This window comes from Triticum aestivum, chromosome 6B (assembly GCF_018294505.1).
Source record: "Triticum aestivum cultivar Chinese Spring chromosome 6B, IWGSC CS RefSeq v2.1, whole genome shotgun sequence".
Lineage (NCBI taxonomy): Eukaryota > Viridiplantae > Streptophyta > Magnoliopsida > Poales > Poaceae > Triticum > Triticum aestivum.
The window spans coordinates 534,033,866-534,041,882 of record NC_057810.1 but is presented as its reverse complement, the minus strand read 5'-3'; positions in this window follow the sequence as shown (position 1 = coordinate 534,041,882).

Here is an 8,017-nt window from a genome sequence, read left to right as displayed (position 1 = left end):
TTCGGAACTCCCTCTGGCGAGTTCCAAATATTTAACTTTGTCCGAAATGCTTATTATAGGAGTATCACAACCTCCGCGCTACTGCCTTCAACCGCAATGTTGAGGAGCTGGGCAAGCGGACCGCCGACTTGTCGGAGAGCCGGGTGAGTCCTTCTTTTTTGCAGGGGCACGCTGGCGCACCCGCGGGCTGTAGTCCCCGAGATTCAGGCCGACTGCTGAGCAGTCGGGCCAGATCTTCTCAGCGAATTTCTTTGTTGATGACTTATCGTCTTTTTCTTTTTTCTTCTTCAGGGGCCAACGCCTCTCTTCAGTGGCAGCTGGGCGAGGCCGACACCGCCTTGCGCGCCAAGGGGGAGGAGTGCAGCAAGCTTGTCACAGAGCGTGATCTGCTGGCTGTGCAGCTGGCGGAGCAAATGGAGCTGCTCAAGAAGGCGCAGGAGGAGGCAGATAAGAAAGAGGCTGCGCTCCTGGCCCAGTTCGAGAGCGAGCGCTCCTCCTGGACCGACAAGGAGGCGCAGCTGACTTCCAGCTTCCATGAGATCAAGAACATCGTCGATGGTGAGTTTCTTGGTTTCCTTTGAGCCGCCGACTATGGGTCGGGCCGACTTTTGACTCTGACCTGTTTCTTTTTTGTCTTGGTAGGCTTCTTCCCTGGCCACTCGCAGGCAGTCACACAGGCCATCGAGGCTGATCGCGAGGCACGGTGGGCAAACGGTGCGGAGATCCCTGCTAACGCCCCTCTGACCATCGACGAGCAGCTTCTGAGTATCGAGGCCCGTCTTCGCCCGGCCCATCGGTTGATGTGCCGGCTTCAGCATGCCGGCGCCCAGGCGGTTGCCGCTCTGTGTCCAGACACGCCGGTTCTGCGCACTGCCAGTCGGACTGCCGACTGGCTGGAGGTCGCAGCTGGCCGTCTTGAAGCCTGAAAGGGTTCCTCGGCCCGGGTCCGAGCGCGCCGAGCCTTGGAATTTGTCAAGGCGTGGTATCCGGGGCTGGACCTGGACCGGCTGGCTGTGTTCTGATCAGAGGCCCAGGCGGAGCTGATGGCTGTGGAGGGCGCCCTCGTCGAGCATGCGGTGGCGATTGCCGACTACACAGACACCATCGTCTTCGTCCCCGAGCGGGCTGCAGGCGGCGAGGAGGTGCTGCCGGAGTGGTTCAGGATGAATTCAGACTACAATGAGGACTCGGCAGAGGTGATTGGCTCCAGCACCGAGGAGGAAAATGAGGCGGAGGACAAAGGCAAGACGGAGGCGCTAGAAGACGGAGCGGGCGACCAGCCTCAGCTCGATCGCGCCTCCAGCAACGAGCCGCGTCCGAAGAAGGCGACTGCCGCCGGAGACGATCAAGCCGAGACTTCCCAGCCGGCCGCCCCGGCGCCTGACACCGCCATCTCCTCCGATCCTCCGAACCCGGATGCCGCCTCCTAGGCTGCCGTCTTTGCCTTCGCTTTATCTGCCTTAGTAGTCTTTGAAAAACTTTGTTAAATTCGAACAATTCCACCCGCGGGGTGTATCTTGAACTTCTACTTGAAGGTTCGGCCAAGGGCCTATGTAAATGTTTATCCGAGTTCTATCTTCCTTGCTCATTGCTCTTTAGGCTTTTCCCTTTGCCACCTTCCCTTAGTCGCTGCCTTGCCATTCGAACAACCGCTCTGCAGACTGCCGCTGGATCAAACGCTTGGCTACTTTGGGAAGGCAAGTACTTGGCCATTTTAGAGTCTTTTTAACAAGTCGGATAGAAGGCGTTAAGCCGACTACTAAAGAGTCGGCTTTCCTTGATAGAGGCTAGTAGAAGGCGGTGAGTCGACTACTCATGAGTCGGCTTTTGCTTAAAAGATGCTGGAGGCCGTCTTATGCTATGTTCGTGCTTTGGGTCCTTAGCCATTTTTCGTGTGGGCTCCCGTTCTTCCTCACTCCTGCCAACCAAACAGTCGCTCTGTGAGCTGCGGCTTTTGACAGGAGACGGCTTAGGCGCCACACACTACTTGTCTGACCGCGGGAAGCACCTCATAGCGCGAGGCGGTGAGTCCCCGGGCCGACTAGTCGAGCCCGGTGCCAAGCGGCATTAACAAAGAGTAATATACTCGAAGGCATAATTCTTATCATACAGATAGCAAAAAAGGGCAGTCCCCGAGCTCGTCTCTGGGGGGGGGCCGAAGTCTGGTACTTTAATACAAAGGGTAGCGTGATACATACTGCATCAACTGTAAAATCTTCGGAGGAGATTCGCATTCCATGGGCGTTCCATCTCCTTGCCGGAGTCGTCCCTCTTGCATGCTCGGGGCTTCTAAGCGTCGATCAGGTAGTAGGAGTCATTTCCCAGCACCTTGCTGATAATGAAGGGGCCTTCCCAAGGTGTCGATAGCTTGTGCTGGCCGGCTGTTCGCTGGATTAGCCGCAGCACAAGGTCGCCCTCTTGGAAAGATCTTGGCCTGACCTTCCTGTTGTAGTAACGGCGCAGACTCTGCTGGTAGATGCTGGACCAGCTGAGTGCCAACAGCCGGCCCTCTTCCAGCAGATCAACACCATCTTGTCGTGCTTCTTCTGTGTCTTCCTCGGTGTACATGGTGTCTCGCGGGGAGTCGAACTCTATGTCATTCGGGACGACGGCTTCAGCACCGTAGACGAGGAAGAATGTTGTGAAGCCGGTTGACTTGTTTGGAGTCATGCACAGACTCCAGAGGACGGCTGGCAATTCGTCAAGCCAACAGCCGGCCGAACGCTCCAGTGGTTTGACCAGTCGAGGCTTTATGCCAGACAGGATGAGGCCATTTGCTCGCTCTACCTGGCCGTTTGACTGCGGATGGGCAACGGATGCTAAGTCCAGTCGGATGCCCTGAGTCGCGCAAAAACGGGCCAAGGCACCTTTGGCAAAATTTGTGCCATTGTCGGTGATGATGTTGTGAGGTATGCCATACCGAGTCGTGATGTCGGTGATGAAAGTCACTGCAGTCGGACCATTCAACTTCTTGATGGGCTTCACTTCTGTCCACTTGGTGAACTTGTCCACCGCGACAAGTAGGTGAGTTAGGCCGCCTCGTGCTGTTTTGAATGGTCCCACCATGTCCAGGCCCCAAACCGCAAAGGGCCAGGCAATGGGGATAGTCTTGAGTGCGGAAGCCGGTTGATGTGGCTTGGAGCGGAACATCTGGCACCCCTTGCACTTTTGGACTTACTCTTTGGCCTCTTCCAGGGCAGTTGGCCAGAAGAAACCGTGTCGGAAGGCTTTGGCGACGAGTGCTCTTGAGGCTGCATGGTGGCCACACTCGCCTTCATGAATGTCTCTGAGAATTGCTTGGCCTTGCTCTGGCTCGACGCAGCGCTGGTAGATCCCAGTGACACTGCGCCTGACCAGCTCTCTGTTGACTATGGTGTAGGTTGCCGCTCGGCGTTGTACTTGCCGAGCCAAGATTTCATCAGTTGGCAGCTCTTTGCTTACTAGGAACTTGAGGATGGGCTGGGCCCATGAGGTGCCGCTATTTCTTCAATTGCCACTATTGCGACTTGGACAAGGGCGGCTGGGCTGGGAGGCAGCGGGTTGGAGTCCGTAGCCGCTTGCTGGGTTGATGAAGTCCCCGAGCCGATTGGCGCAGTCCCCGGGCCGAGTTCTGGAGTCTTTGGTCTGGCCGCCGCAGTCCCTAGGCTGGGTTCTGAAGTCTCCGGGCTGGCTTTGACTGCAGCGCTCTTGGAGTCGGATCCGACTTCTTCGGGTGGAGCCGGCACAAAGATTGAGTCTGACTCTGGTGAAGGCTTGATAGACGGCTTGAGGAGGCGCCGAAGGGCGACGCCGGACGGTATTGCTTGGCGGGTGGAACCGATTCGTGCCAAGGCATCTGCTTGGTCGTTGTCATTCCTTGGCACGTGGAGGAACTCGCACCCCTCGAAGTATCCGCTGAGTTGCTGCACAAGGAAGCGGTAGCTCGCCATGTTTGCGTCCTTGGCGTCCCAATCGCTAGATGATTGCTGGACCACCAAGTCAGAGTCGCCATAACACAGGATCCGGCGAATGCCGAGTTCTTTGGCAAGCCGGAGCCCGTGAATGAGTGCCTCATACTCGGCCACATTGTTGGAGGCGGTGAAATGGATGTGCAGCGCATATCTGAGCTTGTCGCCCTTGGGGAAAGTGAGGACGACGCTGGCTCCCAAGCCGGTGCGCATCTTGGAGCCATCAAAGTGCATCCGCCAATGGGTGGAGTCAGGCGCTGGTGGCAGATACTGGGTCTCGGCCCATTCGACGAGGAAGTCGGCCAGTGCTTGCGATTTGATGGCGGTGCGGGGCTCGTAGTAGATGGTGTAGGGAGCCAGGTCGATGGCCCATTTGGCCACTCGGCCAGAAGCATCTCGGCTTCCGATGATCTCGGCTAGTGGGGCTGTGCAGACCACAGTGATTGGATGCTCCTGGAAGTAAGGCTTCAATTTCTTGGAGGCAAAATGCACGCTGTAGCACATATTCTGGTAGTGGGGGTAGTTCTGCTGGGAGGCTGACAATACCTCGCTCAGGTAATATACCGGTCTCTGGACAGGTAGCGCCTTGCCTTCCTCTTTGCGCTCGACTACAATGACTGTGCTGACTACCCGGTTGGTGGCGGCAATGTATAGGAGCATGGGCTCTTTGGGAGTCGGAGCCGCCAGCACAGGGGGAGTAGTCAACATTTTCTTCAGTTGGAGAAAAGCCTCGTCCGCCTTGGGAGTCCATTCAAAAAAGGTTGTCTTCTTCATGAGCTGATATAAGGGGAGAGCCTTCTCGCCCAGCCGACTGATGAATCGGCTGATGGACGCCAAACAGCCGGTGAACTTTTGCACATCTAACAGTCGTCTGGGTGCTTCCATCCTCTCGATGGCCTTGATCTTCACAGGGTTGCACTCTATGTCGTGTTTGGAGACCAGGAAACTAAGGAGCTGGTCGGCTGGTACTCCGAAGACGCACTTCTCGGGGTTGAGCTTGATCTGGAATCGGCGCTGGTTCTCAAAGGTTTCCTTGAGGTCTTCCAACAGTGTCCCACGTTTTTCCGTCTTCACTACCACATCATCCACATAGACGTGGGCATTTCTGCCGAGTTGCTTGAGGAGGCACTTCTGCATGCAACACTGAAAGGTGGCTCCGACATTCCTCAAGCCGAACGTCATGGTCAGGTAGCAAAAGGCACCAAACAGCGTGATGAAGGTGGTCTTCAGTCTGTCAGCTGGGTTCAACTTGATCTGGTGATATCCAGAATATGCATCTAAGAAACTCAACAGCTCGCATCCGGCTGTGGAGTCTATCACCTGATCAATTCTCGGCAGAGCAAATGGGTCCTTGGGACAGGCTTTATTGAGGCTTGTGTAGTCAATACACATCCGCCACTGCTTGTTCTTCTTCAGCACCAGCACTGGGTTTGCTAGCCACTCTGGGAAAAACACTTCCATAATGAAGCCGACTGCCAGGAGCCGGGCTATCTCTTCTCCAACAACTCTTCTCTTCTCTTCTGATAGGTGGCGCAAGGGCTGCCTGACAGGCTTTACATCAGACCGGACATGTAATTTGTGCTCAGCGAATTCCGTCGGTACACCTGGCATGTCTTTAGGGGACCATGCAAAGATGTCTCGATTCTCACGAAGGAAATCGACGAGCTCGCCTTCCTATTTGCTGTCAAGGTTTGTACCCATGACAGTGTACCTCTCTGGGTGCTCCGGGTCCAAAGGTATCTTCTTCGTTTCTCTGGCCGGCTTGAATGATCCTTCTGCTTCCGACTCCTTGGGGTCGGGCGACATCTCGGGCTGCTTGTCGGCCATCGCCACAACCCGATCAAGAAGCCATGTCTCAGCTGCGATCACCAAGGACTCGGCCAGTCGGCTGCTTTCGGTCGCGCAAGCGGACGACTTTCTGTAGTCGCTGGCCACGGTTAGAACTCCCTTGGAACTCGACATCTTCATCTTGAGGTAGGCATAATGGGGGACCGCCATGAACTTGGCCAAAGTAGGTCGGCCAAGCAATGCATGGTATGGGCTTTCGAGGTCCACCACTTCGAACCAAACTGGCTCTCGGCGGAAATGATCTTTGTCCCTGAAGAGGACGTCTATTAGGATCTTGCCGATTGGTGAGCAGGAAAGGCCAGGGACAATGTCGTGGAACACAGTCCGACTGCTCTGAAGTTGTCTTCGCTTGATTCCTAACTTCTCCATCGTATCCTTGTACAGGATGTTGATACTGCTGCCTCCGTCTATCAGCACTCATGAGAAACGAGCGGCCCGCCTATCCGTGGCGAAGGTGGCGCCTAAGACCAGGGCGTAGGAGCCCGGTTTTGGCGTCACCTCTGGGTGATCAGCTTTGCTCCAACTGATAGGTCTTTCAGACTAGTGCATGAACTCTGGAGTGCTTGACGCGACTGCGTTCACCTCTTGCTGCTACTGGCGCCTGCTGCGTCGGTCGTCAGCCACACTGGTGAACACCACATAGGCTCCGTGCTCATCTGGGAACTTGTCTTGTATCGCGCCGACTGGCCTGACAGCCGTCTGCTGGGGCGGTGGTGGAGGAGGCGGCCCAGCAGGCGGGGGAGGGAGTAGGCCGTCTTCCTTGGCGATTCTGGTCAGCCAGTGGCATTTCTGGGTGGTGTGGTTCGATGGCTTCGCGCCGCTGTGGAACTTGCAGGGGCCATCCAGGGTCTGCTCGTAGGAGAAGGCCGGCAACCAGTTGGACTTGCCGCCTTTCTGCCGCTTGGTCGAAGGCTGTCCCTCCCGCTGTTGGTCTTCGACTGTCGCCACTTGCCGGCTGTTGGAAGCCGGCTGTGGGGCCTTGTGCTTGTGGTTGCTTTGCTGCTGCCGCCGACTGGTGTCCCCAGCCGGAGTTCTTGGAGCCTGAGGAGCGACTTTGCTAGTCGCACTAACTTGAATCTCCGCCTTCATGGAGGAGTCGGCCGTGGCGTACTTGTCTGCTGTGATCAGCAGCTCATCGAGGGTCTCCGGTTTGTCGCAGAGGAGCTTGTGCTTGAGGATGGTGCCTTCTCTGCACCCGGCAGTAAAGTACTCGATAGCCTGCACCTCGTGCACGCCCTCGCAGGAGTTCCGAAGCTTGGCCCAGCGCGTGAGGTAGTCGTGAGTGGACTCGTTGGGGCCTTGCACGCACAAGGAAAGTTGGCGAGGCTTGGGAGGTCGCTTGTACGTGCTCGTGAAGTTGCGGACGAAGGCCTTGGTGAAGTCGACCCAGCTGTTGATGCTACGGGGCTTTAGACTGTTCAACCATGTCCGGGCCGTGCCCTGGAGCATGAGCGGAACATATCTTACGGCAACACGCTTGTTGCCGTTCGCTATATTGACGGCTGTGGAGTAATCAATCAGCCAGTCCTCCTGCTTCACGGTGCCGGTGTATTTGGGTGTGTCTCGAGGGAGCATGAACCCTTTGGAAAGGGCTCATCTCGGATGCGGGGTCCAAAACAGGGAGGACCCAACTTGTCTTCTTCTTCCAGTGCCAGGGATCGGCGGAGTCGGTCGATCCGGTGGCAGGCATCATTCTCTCCGACTCCCTCTCGGCGGCCAAGGTGGTCGCCGAGAGTCGGATGCTCTACGGGCGGCGGGGAGACTCGCCTTTCTCTGCGAGGAGGGGGAGGCAGATAGTCGTCCCGCCGTTCCACCGCTTTGGGGCGGCCATCTTGGTCGCGCTCGATGGTGATGCGAGTCCGACTGTGGCTGACAGCCGGCTCCTTGTCCTTCTTTCCGTGGACCCCGCCAGTCGGCATCCGAGACATCACGCCTTGATCTTGGCGGGGTGGCGGGTCGTCGTTTTGTCGCTGCGGAGCCTCCGTGCGGCAGCCGGCTTCGTTCTACGCGGCAGCCGCGTCGAGGAGCTGCTGAACTCGCTCTGTCATCAGGCGGCGCTCTTCGCCCTCGAAGTTGTCGAGCTCGTCCGCCGCTGCCTGGGCGGCGCGGATGTTCTTCGCAGGCGTGGCATATACGGGGCGATCGGCCCCGAACAGATTGGCGATTGCCACGCCGTGTTGCCGGACCGCGCCAAGGCGGCTAGGCCCAGTTGGAGCCGGCGA